This window comes from Felis catus, chromosome B1, assembly GCF_018350175.1.
Source record: "Felis catus isolate Fca126 chromosome B1, F.catus_Fca126_mat1.0, whole genome shotgun sequence".
Taxonomy (NCBI): domain Eukaryota; kingdom Metazoa; phylum Chordata; class Mammalia; order Carnivora; family Felidae; genus Felis; species Felis catus.
This window is the reverse complement of record NC_058371.1, coordinates 164,018,671-164,039,337: the sequence shown is the minus strand read 5'-3', so window position 1 is coordinate 164,039,337 and position 20,667 is coordinate 164,018,671. Positions and strand designations below refer to the sequence as shown.

At 40.7% G+C, this 20,667-nt stretch overlaps 1 protein-coding gene and 1 long non-coding RNA gene across 3 annotated transcripts in view; one reads left to right on the top strand and one right to left on the bottom strand.

Moving 5' to 3' along the window:
* FRYL (FRY like transcription coactivator) overlaps positions 1–20,667 on the bottom strand; it is a 272,435-nt gene that overhangs the window by 250,943 nt on the left and 825 nt on the right. The window lies entirely within an intron of this gene.
* On the top strand, positions 210–12,751 carry LOC102901196. The gene is made up of 3 exons (XR_440176.3): positions 210–451; positions 7,100–7,172; positions 12,676–12,751. It is a non-coding gene; the product is annotated as an uncharacterized LOC102901196 (long non-coding RNA).

Below are 20,667 nucleotides of genomic sequence, written 5' to 3'. Positions count from 1 at the left end.
GAAGTGAGGTAGGAGCCACTGCAGGATCTGCACAAAAGTAACAACAGGACGGTCGTACGTGCTAAAGGAGCGCCCTGACTATTGTGCTGACAAAGAGCACAGGGGAGAAGCACAGAAGGGGAGCACCTCTCGGTGGCAGGCTATTTGTGACTGAAGTGTTAGAAAAACCCTGGTCTTTCAGCATGAGAAATTGCTCTTGGATTCGGTTAACTGTCTAGCTCTGTTCCCCAGGAAACCATGAATGTCAGAAACCACAGAATGTCAGCTGTGTTACTAGGCAACATGGCTTATGGTAAAAATGACCCATTGGTAAATTGCTTGGGTCTGAGAGGGACTAAAAATACCTGGAGAGTGGCTGAAACTTTGGACTTCTCCTAGTGTGGTGACTCCTGTAATCGAGCATGTACCCCGTGGGGATCCTAGAAACCTTGCTCATGGGTGGTCATACAAGGTAATGGCTTTTGTGGAATATGCAGCTTCTTAGACAGGTTGGCTACATACCCCCTTCGTGGGAGCCTCATTATTCACACCTAAGCTCCACCTGAAGGAGGGGGCACAGAGAATAGTTCTGGCTATTCTTCCTTCTTCTTTAAAAAAATAACATTAAAAGTAAACTCTAGGCCCACTGTAGACTTGAACTCACAACCCTCAGACCAAGAGTCGGGTGCTCTACCGACTGAGCCACCCCTGGCTGTTCTTTCAGCACTGCCACCAGGACCTCCCAAAAAGAACACTGGTCCTTCTCTGCTGACAAGCTGTGTTTCCTGTCCCATATCCTCATAAGTGAATGTGATGTCAAATACGGATTGCCACAGGCCACAGGTCTGGTTGAACCCTACTAAAATTCCCTGGGTAGGCACTGTTCTAATGCAGAATATGCAAGAAATAGCAGTAGCATGGACCAGGATGGCAGTGGTATTAAGTAGGAACAAATAGTAATATGTAAATATAATTTGAAGGAGGAGCTCATAGGATCTTCTAATGAATAAAACATGGGATGTGAAAGAGTAAAGTTAGATATGACACCAAAAATTTTGGCCTTAGCAACTGGAAAGATGGAGTGGAAAATTGGGATAGGGGAAGAACTGGAGATCTGGAGTTCAATTTTAGACAATTTTGAGTTGAGGGTCATTCTCAACTCACTTTTCCCTTCTGTGACCCAAGATGGCAGCTCCAAGTATCATGAGCTCATATAACAACATCCAAGAGAGGGGCTGTACCTTCATATACGGAAGGAAACTAGACTCCAGCAGACGTCTGTGTCACTATGCCGAAACCAATCGTAAGCAAGGAGAATGGAACATAACGGGCTTTAGGCTGAGCCATACTCACAAACTGCCACCTTCGGAATGGAGGCGAGGGAAGTCCGTGAAACTCATGGGCACTAAATATCTGGACAAAATTGGGCCTCTATTAGCAAGGAAGACACGAATAGGTACAGTGTGTGTCAAAGGTATTAGATGAACCATCCACATCAATGTGGAATAAAAGATTAGTCACGCGGAATAAAAGATTAGTAATAAAGAACAGGTACAAAATAAGACAGGGAGCCAGGCTTCGGTAAGTGAGAGGAAGTGACCTACCTTCTGTTCCATGAAAAAAGATGTAGACAAATCCTGTGAAATTATACAACAACCAAGAAAAGATTCTAAATGATTTGAGGAAAAAACAAAAATGAAGACTCTGACTAAAATCAGAAACTCTCAACTGCAGGAGAGCAAGGTCGCAGAAATTTCTAAAGTGAAATAATTGTGACCTAGATTTTTATATTCAAATGATCCATCAAGTAAGAAAGCAGAAAAAAGACACTTTCAGACATGTAAGGGCATTACTTGAGGGTATTCTCTAGCAACAAGGATGAAACCCAATAAAGTAGATGCGAGAACACAGTGGAAATGATCCAAGAGTGAAATGAAAAAGACGTCCCAGGATGGCAGCTGTGCAGCAGAAATAGACAATAATTCATCCTATTAAAACAAAATTAGTGAACTCCATGAAAGGAAGAAAGGAGTGGACTCCATTCAAAAGATACAATCACTAAGAAGCCGGTTTAATGACAGGAATGCATATGTTTCTTTTCTCAATAAAAAAAAGAAAATTATGCAACAGAAAATTCCCACAAAATGCTGATTGTTTACCCAGTTTTCCTCCCTTACTGCTTGCTAAAGAAACCTAACTGTTTTTTCTCTTTCTTTTTAAGGTTATCAGGTAAAATCACAGGATTAGAGAAGGGAGCCTCTCTCCCAGACCCATGGGACAAAGTCCCTGTAGATCTAAACTAAGCCTGGAAATCCCAGTCTCCTCTGCCAGTAATTGGCCTGAGCAACTGCTCCTGTCCCACTGTAGAGAAGCTGTTCGTTTCTGGCCTACGAGACATACAGGAAAATCATCTGGGGAGCTTCTTGAAAGATTTTCCAAGATGAAAAGAGATAGGACAGGGAGGAAATCTGTGATAATGGATGTTATTGGGCAACTGGCGAATTTGAATGTAGACTGTCTTAGATGATAGTATTGCATCATGGCGGACATGGAGAGGTACCACCCACATCCAAACAAGTCACCAGCAGGCGGAGAAGTATGGTTATGCTGTTAGCTTCATCACAGTTGGCTTCAGCTGTCAAGAGGAGATCTTGGTGTTCTCTGGACAGCTCAAGCTCATAACTGAGAAAGCAAGGTACAGGCCAAGCCATTTCTACCCAACACAGAACGGTTCTAATGGACAATCCTGCCTCCAGGTCTGCTCCTTCTGCCGGCAGACAAGCCACCACAATCTGACGGCTCCACTTGCCCACTACTGCTTCCTTCTTTTTACATTTGTGCAATCCTTATCCTGGCCTCAGCATCTGCTTCTGAGCGAATACAAATGTTAAATTTCCTGAATTTAATCACTGTTCCACGATCACATGAGGAAGTCCTTTCCCTAGATGATATGCAGTAAAGCATTTAAGAATAAAGAGCCATGATCTCTACAATTTTCTCTCAAAACATTCCCCCCAAACAACTATAGACCCATAGACAAAGATAAAGGAAAAAGCAAATATAGCAAAATGTTTATAACAAGTGAATCGAGGTAAAAGTTAGACAAGAGTCCACATGACTCTTCTCACAATTTTATGAGTTTTTAAATTTGTCTAAAATAGGTTTTAAAAATGGGGAAGATCCACAAGACGCAGCACCCATTCTATGCCCTTCTCTCCGCCTTTTAGGAAGTGAGAAAAGGATACTTGGTGCAGCGGTAACCACCGCCAGTAAAAGAAAGGTCAAGACCATCAGCTGGGTCACCTGTGGTCGGATATTCTGCAAAATGCTGCCAAAAGAACCAAAGTGAAACACCAGGATAAACAAAAAGCTAGTCAGGAAAGTCATAGCTCTGGAGTGCCTGGCTGGCTCAGTTGGTAGAGTGGGTGACTCCCGATCTCAGGATCGTGAGTTCAAGTCCTATGTTGGGTATAGAGACTGCTTAAGAAAAATCAAAATTAAAAAGAAAAGAAAAAAAGAGAAAGTCGTGGTTCAAATGTGGAAAAAAAAAAAAAAGGACAGGATTTCGAGCAACTAATGGATTACAGGAAGAGAATCCATTTGTCTTTGACACTAGAAGCATCATCCTTCTGTTGGCCTGGGTCATGATACTGGCATAGAGAGAAGGAAATGTCACCATAATTACTTCATCACTCTGCAATGAATACCTGCATAATAATTAAGACATCAGACCAATATAAAAACCAAGCACCAAAGCCTTCATTAAGGTTGCAGAACAGAAGATAAATGTTCTCCACCTTGTCAGTGTAAAAGGCACAGCTGACAGAGGTTGGAAGCTGGAGTGAGGGAGAGCAAAAACAGAAAGGACAAGCAATGGGAAAGAGTAGGATTTTAATTTTGAATCCCTGAAGACAAGAAATCTCTAAGCATATTCCACTTGACCCATTTTTTAAGTTTTTATTGAAATATAATTCACATACCATAAAATACACCAGTTTACTTTTTAGTCTTTTTATTACTGAGTTATTAGAGTTCTTTAGAGAACTTCGATACAAGTCCCTTATTAGAGAGAAATTGCAAATACTTTCTCCCATTTTGTGGGTTGTCTTTTCACTTTCTTGATGGTGTCCTTTGAGGCACAAAAGTTTTTAATTGTGATAAAGTCCAATTTATCTATTTTATTCTTTGTTGCTTGTGCGGTCAGTGTCCTACCTAAGAAGACTTTGCCTAGCCAAGGTCAGTAAGATTTATTCATGTTTTCTTCTACGAGTTTTATCATTTCTGCTGTTACATTTAGGCCTATGATGCATTTTTAGTTAATCTGGGTATATGATGTGAGGAGGAAGTTCAAATTCGTTCTTTTGCATGTAAATTTCCAGGTTTCTCAGCACAATTTGCTGAAAAGACTATTCTTTCCCTATTGAATTTTCTTGGCACATTTGTCCAAAAAAAAAAAAAAAAAAAAAAAAAAAACTATTGATCACAGAGTTTTATTTCTGGATTCTCAATACTATTCAGTTGATTGATATGTACTGACACTTTAAGGTGAAATCCAGGTAATGTAAGTAAGCGTTTTAAAGTGTATGGCTCGGGGCGCCTGGGTGGCTCAGTCGGTTAAGCGTCTGACTTCGGCTCAGGTCATGATCTGGCGGTTTGTGAGTTCGAGGCCCACGTCGGGCTCTGTGCTGACAGCTCAGAGCCTGGAGCCTGTTTCCGATTCTGTGTCTCCCTCTCTCTCTGACCCTCCCCCGTTCATGCTCTCTGTCTCAAAAATAAATAAACATTAAAAAATAAATAAATAAAGCGTATGGCTCAATACCACACAGTACATTCACAATGTTTTACAACCAACACCCCTATTTCCAAAACCTTTTCATCATCCCACATCCATCAGATAGTCTCATTCCCCATGACCTTGGCAACCACTCATCTAATTCACATCCGTATGGACGTTAACGGTCCTGGATATTTCATATCAGTGAAATCACATGTGATCTTCTGTGTCCAGCTTCTTTCACTCAGCAGGTTTTTGCGGTTCATGCACTCTGTAGCGTTTATCAGTAGTTCACGGTTATGGCTGAATAATATTCCATTGTGTGGATAAGCCACACTTCGGTTATCCACTCATTGGTTGATGTACATCTGGGTTGTTTCTACGTTTTAACTAATGTAAATGGCTACGTAAGTACAGAACTACTATAAATATTCATGTTCAAGTATTCGTTTGAGTACCTGTTTTCAATTCTTTTGGGTACATATGTAGGAGTAGACTATCTGGTTCATGTCATAATTCTAGATTTAACTGTTTGAAAAACCACCAAACTGTTTTCCACAGCAGCTGTGCCATTCTGCTACCAGCAACGTACAAGGGTTCCAATTTCTCCCTATCTTCACCAACATATGTGATTTTCTGTTTTCTGATTCATTCGCATGTGACCTCCATAACTCAACACAATACTCCAGGTGTTGTCTGGATGGTACAGAATAAAGTAAGACTAACACCTTTCCTCTTCTGAACCTCCTTCCTGTTAAGTCCCGACTAGGAATCTATGCAGGCTTTCTCGTAGTCCCATTACATTTTATATCCAGATGGAGTTTATTACAGTAATTAAAATACCTAAGTTGTTTGTATTCAACCACATCTCCCTCACTCCTATAATTATGCAGATGTTTTCTCAACTCATATACAGGACTTCATATCAAACTCCTTTAAGTTATCATGGTAGCCTTGGCCCACCATTTCAGTCAGAAATATTTTTTAAAGTTACCCCTAAAAAATACATTTCATCCAAAAATGTGATAAGCGTAGTATCAATGTTTTTATTGACATTACAAAAATATGGACAGCAGCCTTCAGCAATAGGAATTTTTCTCCAGTTGTCACGAATTCCCTATTACTAATTTTTATTTATTTTTTTATCTATTTATTTTTGAGAGAGAGCGAGAGTGTGAGCGGGGAAGGAACAGAGACAGAGGGAGACACAGAATCCGAAGCAGTCTCCAGGTTCCGAGCTGTCAGCACAGAGCCCGACTCAGGGTTCGAACCCACGAACCGCGAGATCATGACCTGAGCTGAAGTCGGACACTCAACCGACTGAGCCACCCAGGTGCCCCCACTATTACTAATTTTTAGAGTTGCTACTCAACCACTCATATTTCCACCTGATTTTATGGTCATCCAGCCCACACTCCTCCACTTGTCAACAGAGAAAGGTTGCAGAATGCCTGTCTGAAATTCACGGATACTGCATTCTCTGCATTCTCCTGACCCTCGGCCTAATAATCCTACCTAAAAAGAAGTATGGTTTGGGGCACCTGGGTGGCTCAGTCACTTACGGGTCCCAATCTTGGTTTTGGCTCAGGTCATGAGCTCACGGTTTGTTCTGAGCTCGAGCCCCGCATCAGGCTCTCTGCTGTCAGCACAGAACCCGCTTTGGATCCTCTGTCTCCCTCTCTCTCCTCCCCTTCCACATGTGGGCACTCTCTCTCTCAAAAATAAACAAACACTTAAAAAAAAAAAAAAAAAAACAACTAAGGTTTGTCTAACATAATTGTCTCTAGTGAGCCCATGGAATACTTTCCTTTAAAAATATAATCACAGTCAATGTTTTTAGTACATAAAACACAATGAACGCAGATTAAGTCATACTACATTTCAAATCTTATTTGGAGTTTTATATAGCAACAAACTTAATACAAAGAAAAAGCAGTATGTATCTAGTGTTATACTTGAGATTATCAAGACAAATGTGTGTCAATTTATTGTAATTTAGGTTTATACATCTTTTAAATTCTACAAGAGGCTCTCCTCAACCAGAAAAATTCAATAGGAAAAAAAACATTTTCCACCAATCCAAAGCAAAATGAGATTTTAAGAACTCTTGTGTTTCTAGTAATACAGATTATTTTATTGAAACCAGTTTTCCTAATTCCTTTAAGAGCATATTCCTCACTCAAAAATCTCTTTTATGAAGCCTTCTTAGGTTGTTCAGGTCTAAAACAGCCTCCCCTACTCTGCCCTCTCATACCTACTTACTATCCTTACCACTCACTTTAACATCTGATGTTTGGTATTTACTGCTTGTTAACAGTTGGCTAATTTACCTATTGTCCGCAACAGGCTCCTGCAGAGAAGAGACGCTCATTCATTTCTAACCTCATCACCACCAACATAGTATAATGCTTATGAAAAGGTAAGCACTCAAGTTCTTATATTAACTTATATCGCATATAATAGTTAGAAACCTAACCAGAATTGAAATCAAAGAGGAAATTATCTGATAAATGTGAAGACATTTCAGAGTATTGTGGTCCTTTGGGGTGACTGCAGTGTGGTAACTAAGGGAAAGCAGCGTCAAACAGAAGGTTCTCCGAGATGAGAGAGCTCCGTGCATATTTCCAGGTAGCAGGCAAGGAGGCAGGAAAAAATGAAGACACAGGAGGTGACGGAAAATATGGAAGAGAGGAGATTGTGGGGCTCAGTAAAAAGAAGATAAAGGACATTTTTCCTTCTGAAAAAGGAAAGCTAGCTACACAGATACATTGAACCAGACAAGGGTTAACTTCGACAGGTGATTTTTAAGAGAGGAAGACCATGTTTATTTAGCTAATATTTATCAAGCAAGCACCATGTCAGTTTCCTGTAGTGCAATCAATTGCCGCAGTGACAAATTATCACAAACTTAGTGGCTTACAATTCATTATCTTACAGTTCTGGAAGTCAGAAGTCCAAAACAGGTCTCACTGGACTACAGCCAAAGTGTCGGCAGAGCTGGGTTCCTTTCTGGAAACGCTAAGGATAATCCATTTTCTTGCCTTTACCAGTTTATAGACGCTGCCCACATTCCTCAGCTCCCAGGCCCCTTTTATCTTCAAAGCCTCGGTGGACGTTTGGTTCCTTCTCACGATGCTATCTCTCTGGTCCTGACTCTTCTGCATCCTGCTTCTCTTAAAGACCCTTGCGATTACATTAGGCTCACCAGATAACCCAGAGTACTCCCTTTCAAAATTAGCTGATTAGCAACCTTAATTCCACCTGAAGCCTAAATCCCCTTCAGCTGTCCTCAGTTCCGGAGATTAAGATGGGGAGGGAGGCCGTTATTCTGCCTGCCGCAAGCACTATGCTGTGTCCTTTGCTTATATCTTTTAATTTAATCCCCACAACAACTCTATTTTACATGTGAGGAATCTGGGGCCACCCCACTTTCAGACTTGACATGATTCATAAGAGATACTACTATAATAATATTCACTACTTGTGTAACTTAACCGGTAGAATCAGGATCGAGATAACACAGCCTCCACTGGTCTGTCCCAAAGCCCTCACTACTCTCTCTCTACGTGTGTGTGTGTGTGTCAGGGTGAAGGGAAAAAGGCTTCTCCTTCTCCCATCAACCAAAACCATATCCTCTTTCATCGTGTGAAATCTCTGTGCATGATTTTGTAAATCTCTACACACCAGGCTGCATTCCACTGAGGCTTTGGTGTATGCGATGAGGTCATATGGTAGTATGTTAAGAAATAAGGCAACACTGGGTGTTATAGGAAAGCGATGAATCACTAAATTCTATTCCTGAAAAAAATAGATTTTGATTTAAAAAAAGAAGGCTAAAATTATTTCATTTGTAGATTCCTTCCTAAATGGTATAATTTTAGGTTCCAGATTTGAACATATAAATTATTTTTATAACTATTTCAAGTATTCAGATATATCCCCCAAGGTATAATATATTGGATTAGAGATTATCAACATTTTAATATGTCTCGACACACATAACCCATTATTTTTCAGGATCCCATCAACCATACATATAGGAAAGGTTCCTTTTTGAAAAAAAATGATTGCAATATAATTGACTTCCAGGTATCTCTCCTCATTTAGTAATGAACTCTTATGTTGTTCCATCGCTCTCCCTAAACACTTGGGTAACAATAATTTTCTTTCCATGTCCTAAAAAAAGGCTCCAGGCATAGGATGGAGATCAGGGAAATGGTCTGTGATTGACAGCAAAAGCCTTGATGTTACATGGTTGGCAAATGTCATGGTTGGCAAATGTCTTGATTGAACTTTCGTCTCTAGAGCAGCCATTGTTTTTAATGTTTCTTTATTTTTGAGAGAGACAGACAGACAGACTTCGAGCAGGGCAGTGGCAGACAGAGAGGGAGACAGAGAATCCAAAGCAGGCTCCAGGCTCTGAGCTGTCAGCACAGAGCCTGACATGGGGCTCAAACTCATGAACTGTGAGATCATGACCTGAGCCCAAGTCGGACGCTTAACCAACTGAGCCACCCAGGTGCCCCGAGCAACCATGTTTTAAAAAGATTTATTTATTTTTGGGAGAAAAAGCGCAAGCGGGGAAGGGGCAGAAACAGAGGGGGACAGAAGATCCGAAGCGGGCTCTGCGCTGACAGCAGCAAACTCGATGGGGGGCCGTGAGATCATGACCTGAGCCAAAGTCGGATGCTCAACCTACTGAGCCACTCAGGTGTCCTGAGCAGCCATTTTTAATCTTTTCAGGATCATGGACTCTGCTTTGAAAGCTGATAAACCTATGGACCTCTTCCCACTAGAAAAATGCATATGCACTCACACTCCAAATTTTTCATACAACCCATTTTATTGCGTTTTAAATCTACTGCCATCACAGACCATATAAAACTAGTCTTTACAAGGATATCTGTATGTCTCACTTTTGGCTGTGTGCCAAAATTTGCTACACCCAGAAATAAAAACCTAAAGTATGCAATAAAACGAACCAAACTTTAATTATTTTTGACAAATAGATACCAAAGTAGTGATGACTGCTGGCTGTAGAGCCTCTGGCACCAAAACATGGGTCTCAGGGAAAACCCACCTCCTTTACATTATTCCCCAGGGAGACCTGGGAAAACACGGGTGTTACAAGGCTCAGGTCGCGACAATAAGGAAAATGGCGTTAACTGAATTTAATGAGTGTTTCCCAAAATAATAACATTTTATACTTTGTATACTTATAAAAAGGAAAGATGTGCTTTGGTTTGTTTGAAGTACGCTCCCCACCCAATGTAGGGCTTGAACTCACGACCCCAAGATCAAAAGTCACATGCTCTACTGACTGAGCCAGCCAGGTTCCCCTAGGAAAGACAGGGTTTTTAAATTGGGAAACATTAATATACATGTAAATATTTGAGGAAAAAAGCATACCAGACCTACTAGTTCAAAACGTATTAAGCTCAAAGAAGAGTACCCACACCTGTCAAAGACAGGGTGATGATCATGCCGCTGGGGTGAAAAGAAAATCCTGTAAGATTAAACATATGTGTTCTCTTAAATTTGAAATTGAGCTTTACGAATACTCAGTACGTGAAATCGACACCAGCACGTTCTCCCGTTCCTGCATCAGGCTGCCGCAGCCTTGTGGCCTTTACGTGAAGAACGCCAGTTACCACGGATTGCCTCACTCGACCTCCAGCGTACCTCTAGGCACCCTGAAAGGCACCTCTCCTAGGAGTCTGGGGGTAAGCACGGTTGTGGAAGTAGGAGTTCTGTCTACAGCATCACTCCAGCGTCCAGTCTCCAGCTTCCTGGGTGGCAAGAAGCAGAGTGGCAGGAGCCACAGAGCGGAAGCTTTTTGATGTGACTTCCCAGTCCTGAGCTGATGCGCTGCGTCTGTCCCGCAGTTTCCAGAGCGGCCACAGAGGTGGCACAATCTCTGGCTCCCAGTACAGGGACAGGGACGGCGGTGCCTTCTGAGTTCCCCCGAGGGGTCACCTCTGGATTGTCGCCCTAGAGGAGCTGTTAGGCTCTTCTAACAGTTCTGTAAGCATCTTATACCCTTTCAGTAAATCTCGTCTTGTTTCAAATACTCAGAAGAGTTTTGTTTGTGGCACTGACTGCACACACAGTGTTCTAGGAGGTCCAAGTAGGTCAAGGAAAGAAGGCAGGCTCCACACCCTGGAGGGGCTGTTTGTGACGCCCTCACTGGTTTGTTCACTTTCAGCAAACTGCCACATCCTGCAGCTTCCTTGGGCCCAATTAAGTACATCTGCAGATCTCATTACAATTATGATCTCACTCACTAATGGGTTTTCAAACATTTTTGCAAACGAACAAAGTGAAAAAGAGACAGCGAGACAAACCAAAACACAGACTCTCAACTATAGAGAACTGAGGGGGGCAGGAACCAGCATGGGGGAAACAGCTGATGGGGATTAAAGCGTGCCCTTGCAGCGATGAGCCCTGAGTGATGTATGCAACTGTTGAATCACTATATGTACACCTGAAATGAATAGAATACTGTATGTTAACTATACTAGAATTAAAAATTTTTTTAACTAAAAAAAAATAAAGACTGCCAGAATTGGATACTTAATTAAAATATCTGTAACAAATAAGAACAGATTTTTGCAAGGGCTCCTGGGGGACACAGATGACTCTTGACTTCAGCTCAAGTTTGTTGTTTTTTGTTTTTTTTTTTTTTTTAATGGTTATTCACTTTTGAGAGAGAGAGTGTGAGCAGGGGAGGGGCACAGAGAAGGAGAGACAGAGGATCCAAAGCAGGCTCTGCACACTGACAGCAGCAAGCCTGACACGGGGCTCGAACTCACGCACCATGAGATCGTGACCTGAGCCAAAGTCAGATGCTCAACAGACTGAGCCACCCAGGAGCCCCATATCAGCTCAGGTCTTGATCTCAGAGTTGGGAAACCTACTTAAAAATTTTTTTTTAATTTAAAAATAAAAAATAAGAGTTTTGCAAAGAAAGGTGGATTAAATCTAATAAAGCAAAATACAAGCAAGCAACAAGAAAATGGCAGAACTGACAACTGTGTGTTAACAATACCAGTACTTTATCAAAACTGTAAGGTAAAAGTGATTATCTTGTAAACTGTAAAACTATACAGCTTTCAGAAGAAAACAAAGGAAAAACATCCTTGAGACCTACCACTGGACAAAGAGTCCACAGATGTGACACCAAAAGCACAATTCATAAAAGAAAAAAAAAATGATTGAATGCACTACATGAAATTTCTAACTTCTTCACTGTAAGAGACCCTGTTAAGAGGATGAAAAAAAAAAAACAATTTTTGCCAATCACGTATCTGACAAAGAGCTTATTCTCAAAGCTCAATAATAAAAAACAATCCAAATTGTTCATTAGGGAAACAATTTGCCCACTGGGAAAGACAATTAAAACCACAATGAGGGGCACCTGGGTGGCTCAGTCGGTTAAGCACCCGATTCTTGATTTCGGCTCAGGTCATAATCTCTCGGTTTGTGGGTTCAAGCCCCACGTCAGGCTCCACACTGATGAGGCAGAGTCTGCTTGGGATTATCTCTCCCTCTCTCTCTCTCTCTGTCTCTCCCCCCACTCCAAAAAATATGAATAAAAACTTAAAAAAAATTGTTTTAACCACAATGAGATATCACAACTTTTTAGAATGTGTAACATTTTAAAAATAGAGAAAATACCAAATTCTGACAAGTGTGTGGAGAAACCAGATCTTCCATACGTTGCTGGTGGGAATAGCCACTCTGGAAAATAATCTTATAAAATTCACCATACACTTACAATATGAAGAAGCAATTGCACTCTTGGGCATTTATCTCAGAGAAATGAAAGCCTATGTTCACACAAAAACCTATACATGAATGTTCAGAGCAGCTTTATTCGTAATAGCCAAAAACTAGAAAACAAATCATATGTTCTTCAACAGGTGAACAAACTGGGACTGTGGCACATCCATACAATGAATACTAAGTACTCAGTAATAAAAAGAAATGAACTACTGATACGTTGGACAACTTGGATGGTTCTCTAAGGCATTGTGCTGAGTGCAAAAGTCAACCTCAAAAAGATACGTACAGTATGATTCCATTTATGTAACATTCTCAAATGACACAGTTATAGAGAGATAGAACAAATTAGTTGTTGCCAGTAACCAGGGAAGGTGGGGGGGGGGGGGGGGGACTTTGAGATGCATGAGTTTCTTGGCAGTAATGGACCAGTACTGAATCTTGATTGTAGCGGTCATTAAATGAATCTAGACATGAAACGTTATCTATTGCACAAAACTATACACACACACGTACACCTGAATGAGTGCATTAAAAAAACATGAAAACTGGGGCGCCTGGGTGGCTCAGTTGGTTAAGCATCCGACTTTGGCTCAGAGCATGATCTCGTTGTTTGTGGGTTTGAGCCCCATGTTGGGCTCTGGGCTGACAGCTCAGAGCCTGGAGCCTGTTTCAGATCTGTGTATCCTTCTCTCTCTCTGCCCCTCCCCTGCTCGCACTCTGTCTCTCTCTCTCAAAAATAAATAAACATTAAAAAAAAATTTTTTTAATAAAAAAATTTAGAAAACCATGAAAACTGAATATGGCTACTTAACAGTACCGTACCAATGTCAGTCTCCTGATTTAATGTTAGTAACGTCACCTTACGTAAGATATTATAACCAGGAGAGCTGAATGAAGGTTACACAGGACTCCCTGCCTATCTTCACTACTTCCCATGAGTCTATAATTATTTCAAAATAAAGGGTTTTTTTTAAGTGACAGTCTTCAATCATACTTATCTTTAAGATTACTAATATTTTAAATGTATCGAAAACATAAAAATCATACATTTTAAATTGTTCTACAATGTTTTTCAACGTTATCTCATTTTTGTTAGGGTCTTACAATGTACAATATATGTGGTATGTAGTTTACAGCAAACGGACATACTGGGAATGCAGACACAATTATTTATACTGCTGGGGTGTGACAGGAAAACTGGCAGATCTCTACTAATAGAGGCTACAAAAGTCTAAGATTCTATCTGTCCCTTGAAGGTTTTACTTAGGGAAGCGCATACAAGAACAGGAAAAACACTGGACTGAGAATTGAAAAGAACTCTATTCTATCTAAACTTGCAGTTTAAACAAGTCACAATCTCACTGTCATCTACAAAATGTAAGGGTTGTATCAGAGCATTCCCAAAGACATTCCAGTTCTGAAAACACTAACTCCACGAATTCTACAACAGGAAAAAATGAAGCAACCAGAAAGAAATATATGACTAAAACTCTAACCAATATTTACTGAAAGTATACTAAAGTTTCAATATTGCCAGGAATATTAAATACAAGACAGAGTCTAAGTTATCATTGACACAAACATCAAAAAGGACACCTCCAAAGACAATTTTACCTAAAAGAAAATAGATTAACAAAAGATCCTGGTGACATATAAATATCCTGGTAACAGGCAAAGGTGGCTATTTTGCATGCAGCCTCATGGTTCTTGAAGGCCTCTAATTTCTGCTCTTGGAATTACATTAGGTTCTGAATTGCAACAAACGATATCCCATGCATTCAAGTATCCTGATGTACAAGCTTGGGGATCATGATGCGGAACAAGTAGAATATCAAGACATCTAAGAAAGAATTCTTTTCCTCTTTTCCATCCACTTAACTAATTACTCACCATCCACTTGATTTAGTAAGACAGAATTTTAAGAGGTCTATTATTCAGGGGAAGCTAAACCTCCACAAGGTAATAATCCCATCCTGTTACACAACCCGCTATCCAGAAACATCATCTACCTGAAACAGAGTCCAAAACCAGGGAAGAAGTGAGAGTCATCTAAGCAGTAAAAGCCAACAGAACAAGGTCCTAGCACTAAAGGACCGGCTCCTCTGGCTCCTTACTCAGAACCTTCTATCATCTTTATCCACCATTCAACGAGTGTAGCTGCAGATTCTACTCTTACAGCACACTAAAAATATCAAATTAGAAAGGCAAGGAAAGTACGAGAAGCAGGTATAATGAGAGTAAAGAGATACAGCTAACAGTAAAGCAATAAGCAAATCAATCCCCAACCAGACATGATTTAGAAAGGAACAGTTTCACCAACAAATGAATGAAATACGGTGGTCTCAATGCTGCTGCCTCAGGAAACTAATGGCTGGAGGTTCTTCTGCAAATAAATCATTATGTGCTCATGAGCGCCCAAGACACGTGAAACACGGAACCACTAAAGTGGTGTTTTTTGGGGGCGCGTGGGTGGCTCGGATGGTTGGGCGTCCGACTTCAGCTCGGGTCATGATCTCACAGTCTGTGAGTTCAAGCCCCACGTCAGGCTCTTGCTGACTGCTCAGAGCCTGGAGCCTGCTTCAGATTCTGTGTCTCCCTCTCTCTCTGCCCCTGCCCTGCTCGTGCTCTGTTTCTCTCTGTCTCAAAAATAAATAAAAACAGGGCGCCTGGGTGGCGCAGTCGGTTAAGCGTCCGACTTCAGCCAGGTCACGATCTCGCGGTCCGTGAGTTCGAGCCCCGCGTCAGGCTCTGGGCTGATGGCTCGGAGCCTGGAGCCTGTTTCCGATTCTGTGTCTCCCTCTCTCTCTCTGCCCCTCGCCCGTTCATGCTCTGTCTCTCTCTGTCCCAAAAATAAATAAAAAACGTTGAAAAAAAAATTTTTTTAATAAATAAATAAATAAAAACATTAAAAAAAAAAATAAAAATAAAGTGGTGTTTTTTTAACCAGTATTACAGACAGCATAATCCATCTTAAATTTTTAAATGAAGAAACAAAACTGAAAATTGTATTTAAATTATCCATATTCTAGCATTCTTTAATATTGGAACTAAATTACATCACATCTGAATTTTACCATGAAATAGAGATATAACAAAACTCAAAACAGAACAAAACAAGGAATCCTGAGAAGTTGAAATATTATGTTAAAGTTCATTCAGGCAACAGAGCATACGTGTGAATACTTTATGACCTAAAAAGTGAGGGTGCATTACAGTGAGTGAACAAACTAATATCCCTTTCTCATCAACTCCGACACCCTTTAATAAATAAAACGATCAAAACACAACACTTCAACCTCTCTCAAGTATGGATGCTCTGAAATAGAGGTGTATCTTACAATTGCTGTCACCCAACAACAGGATGTAGTTGGTGAAAATTTTATCTCCTAGAAACATCAAGAAAGCAGCAGCATCAAAGTGTCTTAGGTCTGATCAAAAATGGTCACTCAAAATAATCTTTAAAAGATAGGGGCTCGTGGGTGGCTCAGCCGGTTAAGGCCCGACTTTAGCTCAGATCACGATCTCAGTTTGTGAGTTCAAGCCCTGCGTGGGACTCTATGCTGACAGCTCAGAACCTGGAGTCTGCTTCGGATTCTTCGTCTCCCTCTCTCTCTCTCTGCCCCTCCCCTGCTCTCTCGCTCATGTGTTCTCCCTCTCTGTCTCTCAAGCATAAACATTAAAAAAAATTTTTTTAATAAAAAAAATTCTAGAGCTCATAGATTTATTTATTTTAACAGTCTCCACGGCCCCCAGCACCCTGCGGAAGACCAGATTTGTTTGCTAGCGTACTTTGGAAGAAGCTATGCGGAAAAATAAACCAGAGTGAATAATAAATTCACCTGGGTGTGCCCTTTGTTTACACTAGTTTTAATCCTCAGGTACCACTCTGCCTATTTAAGGATCCTACACAGAGAAGCTCACAATTTTGGTAGAAACAGACTTAATTTTATCTTCAATGCTAGGCAAGTACACAGAGTAGGTGCAAGTCTCAATAAAAATCTGCTGAATGAATGGAGATTTCTCAGTTGATTAGGCCAACTGACTGCTTACAGCTGGGTTTTCTATTAAGGAACCTTTGGAAAACCATCTTCCCCGTAGGCTAGCTTAAAGAATCGCCTAAGACAACAGAATCTTATCACCCAATTCATCAGCCCAAATTGTAGCTCCTTTTTTTTTTTTCAAAGTTATTTATTTATTGTGGGGGGAGGGCAGAGAGACAGAGAGGGAGAGAATCCCAAGCAGGCTCTGCTCTAGAGCCGGATGTGGGACCCGAACCCACAAACCATGAGATCACGACCTGATCCGAAATCAAGAGTCAGACCCTTAACCCACTGAGCCACCCAGGTGCCCCTGTAGCTCCCTTTTTATAAGGAGCAACATAAGGTTTGAATACAACCTGTGTCTGTGATTTGATAATGAAGAAATGTCTTCCCACATTCCTCCTTGGGCTATTATGAGGAGTGCCTGTTGGCAATCTCAAAGCAATTTTTAATGCTCTCTAGAGATTCAAAGAATCAAGAAATGAGAAGAGATTAAGTTTAGAAGTATGTACTCCAAACATATTTTATTTTATTTAACGTATTTATTCATTTTTTGAGAGACAGAAACAGAACATGAGTGGGGGAGGGGCAGAGAGAGAGGGAGACACAGAATCCGAAGCAAGCTCCAGGCTCCGAGCTGTCAGCACAGAGCCCGACGTGGGGCTCGAACCCACCAACCTCGAGATAATGGCCTGGGCCAAAGTTGTCATGACCTGAGCCAAAGTTGGCCGCTTAACCAACTGAGCCACCCAGGCGCCCCTGTACTCCAAAAAGTATTTTTGGGTAAAGGCAGGTAAACTGTTCAGCCACACAGGTTTTGACCAGTTTTTGAAATGTTTTGAACACACACTAGTGGTAGCCCTGTATCTCAAGAAAAAGTAGAAAAAACATAACTGAGCCCAGAGAACTGGGTAATAAGTGTGTAAGAACTGATTATCTTTCTCCATTCCCAATAAACACAACTTACTAATTAAAACTTTCAAATATGATGGTTTAAGGCAAGTCCTACCAGAAGGTAATAAAAGAAGGGGGAAGAACTGGAAGAATAAACACCAAACCATTACCAGTAGTTATAATGTGATCATGGAAGCGTATGGGGGGCATTTTTAATTCCCAAACTCTACATTTCTTTTGTATCAATGTTTTACGACAGCATATGTATCACCATATTGGTCATAAGGGGAATATGGTTCTACCTCTAAACACACATATACACTTTCTCCAAATAAAAACAATTTGAACTTCTTTAAAGCTTAGGGTTTTTTCAGAATACTGGTGGGATAACAAAAAAAATGCTCCAGTATGTTAAGCAACCATTAAAAAGGAAAAAGAAAAAAGAGGGAGGACCTCCAACGTTTGTTAATGGTTTTTTACCAAAGTCTACAATCTAATGAAGAAAATACAAACATAACCACACCTAAGTCAGAGCATGGCTTGTGCTGTAAAAGGTTTTATCAGAGCAAGAGGAAAGAGCAATCGCTTACGATTAGGAGAACAGAAGAGCGTGCAGACAAGGTGACATTTGAGCTGGGTTAGATGGATGATCCCTCTAGCGAGGTAACAACAGTTGAAATTCAGAGCACATGCTCTGCCCCAAAAAAATATTTTACAGATAAAAATAGTTCAAGTAGAGAACATACACCCAGCCAACCCCCAAACATATTTTATCTTTTAAAATTTCTTTAAAACTATAAAACCTGCTGTATAAAGCAATGAAAATTTTCCCATCTCACCTAGATTTCTTCTATACCACTATTCCTTTACCATTTGGGCACGAGTCCTATGTCACAGTCACTTTGCACCTGTTACTGTGTTGAGATATACACTGTCTTTTTCCTATGGATAATAATTTTGCATCTTCCCATTAAACTGTATACCTTTGAGAGCAATGACCGTCATCCATTTCTACTTTATCTTTCCATAATATTCCTTAAATAAATGGATACTCAACAGATATCACTGACAAGTTAAACCTAGTTCTAATAATTGTGACAATTAGCTATCACTATCACAAAAGACGTCTGTGGAACAGGTATTGTAAACAATTAAATCACATTTTTTGTACAAAGAACTAAAAGCATCCTAGATGCTTCCCCTAGACACTGAACTAATTGCTGTGCTTTGGTATAACTTGTTCACAAAGGTGCTTATTAAAAAAAAAAAAATAAGTCTCTGAAGCAGCCTTTACAGAACATTATCTCTTTGTCACAAAGTCCTAAGACAACACATTTATTGTGACACAGTGAATTTGCACAGAAATGAAGGACAGTCCTAGTTCCCAAGGATCTCAAGGGACAGTTCACAAACTCAAGAAATATCTTGGCACTGTGTATATGGAAGACAATGTGTTTAAAACAATACAAAAAGCACACAGGAAAAATGTTTTCCAAGAAGCAGAGCCTAGGTATTTCAAAGATAATTCTTTCTGAAAGTTCAGATTCTCTCCTCTATTGTTTAAACTGGAAGTAAACTAAGAAATTTGGAAACTTGTTTTAATCTTCTACTTACTACATTATGAGATGGAAAGGAAGACTATGGCTGCAAGCTTGACATCATTATCACAGAAGAGGATCAAAGGGGAGGGAGGAGAGGAATATAGGTGTAACAATGCTAGATACTATCAAGATTACTACAAAAGAACATGTTTTTTTGTGTCTGTCTGCAGTTCCTAAATTCTGTGGGAAGAATAAAGTACTTCTCAAACATTATTATCTGAAATTGGCTTTCAGTTTCCCGAGTATAATTTCTCCTTTCTTGTTATTGCCAAGACTGTGAAATAATGCTCCACACCAGTCAGAAAGTTACTAGACAGTGAGTTCATCAAGGAACACTTTGGGAAGTTGTTAGTACTGCATTTAAAAAAAAAAAAAAAAAAAATCACTGGGCCAGGCGTTCCAACAAAATTCACTCTTCCAGAGAAGCAATTTTTACAAAATAACTCAGAATGGAAGAAAAGACGGGATGGAATGCTATTTTTGATAGAGTAGCAAAAAAAAAAAAAAAAAAAAAAAAAAGACTACAGAATAACACACCCACTGCTACTTTGTTTATAGGCTTGTAACTTGCACATGCAAGTTCTCTACAAAAGTATTGCTCAAGAAGAAACTGTCAAAAATGAATGCTTATGAAAACATTTCTTTTCTAAATAAGGTCTCTAACAAGGGATGTGCTGTTTCTAAATGATTTCTTTAGCAAGTATTGACAAGGATAGCACAGCAATAATGCTCAGGATGGAAAAAAAAATCTCATACTTGTTTTATCAATAGTAAAAGTTGCTGTTACTAATTATAAGGCATAGGAGTTCTGTAGAAGAAATTAACTGTACGGTTGATACCTGCTAGTCAGAACACTACAAAACCAACTTCATTTCTTTACAAAAAGTATTTTTTTTCCTAATCTTATAGACCCTAGCAACCTAATGGTTGGTTTTGTTACGTGGGTTGTTCTTCCCCCCTTCCAAAAGAACCTCCGCCAGTAAATCGAGGTAACTTTCCTCAGTTCAAAGGTTAAGGCAAATTCAGTTCTACGTAGACCTGTTACCCCTCATCAACATAGCTCTCTTTTTTTCCCCCTATTATCTTGGCCTGAGAGAGGTTAATGCTCCCGTATAACTGCCAGTCCAAGAGACAAGTGATTTTCGGTGCCGGAGAACGAAACTGGGATAGGAGGAAAAACCGACGGCAATCAAGAACCATCTCGCCCTAGAAATCATCCTCTCCAGAAAGGAGAATAGAGTCGCTGACCAAAGAACCTGCTGCCCGGAAGGCACAACTTCCATCCCCCGCCAAAGAAAAGTTGCAAGAAGAGCTCAGCGCCCAGGCAGCCCGCGCGGGTGCGGATACCGAGAGCAGCAGAGAAGCTCATCAGGCCCGGGCGGCGCGCGAGCCGGGGCTGCGGCGTCCGTGGGGCCGACTCCGGCTCCGGCAGGCTGCGGGTCTGGGGGTGCGACCGCGAGCAGTGGGCGGAGAAACGAGAGCAGAGGAAAAGAGGGACAATGCTGGGCCGGGCGGGCGACTCCGCGCGCTCCAAGGGTCCGCAGCGCCTCTTCCCGCCCGGGGCCGCCAGCTGCCGCGCCAAGTTTGCTCCTCA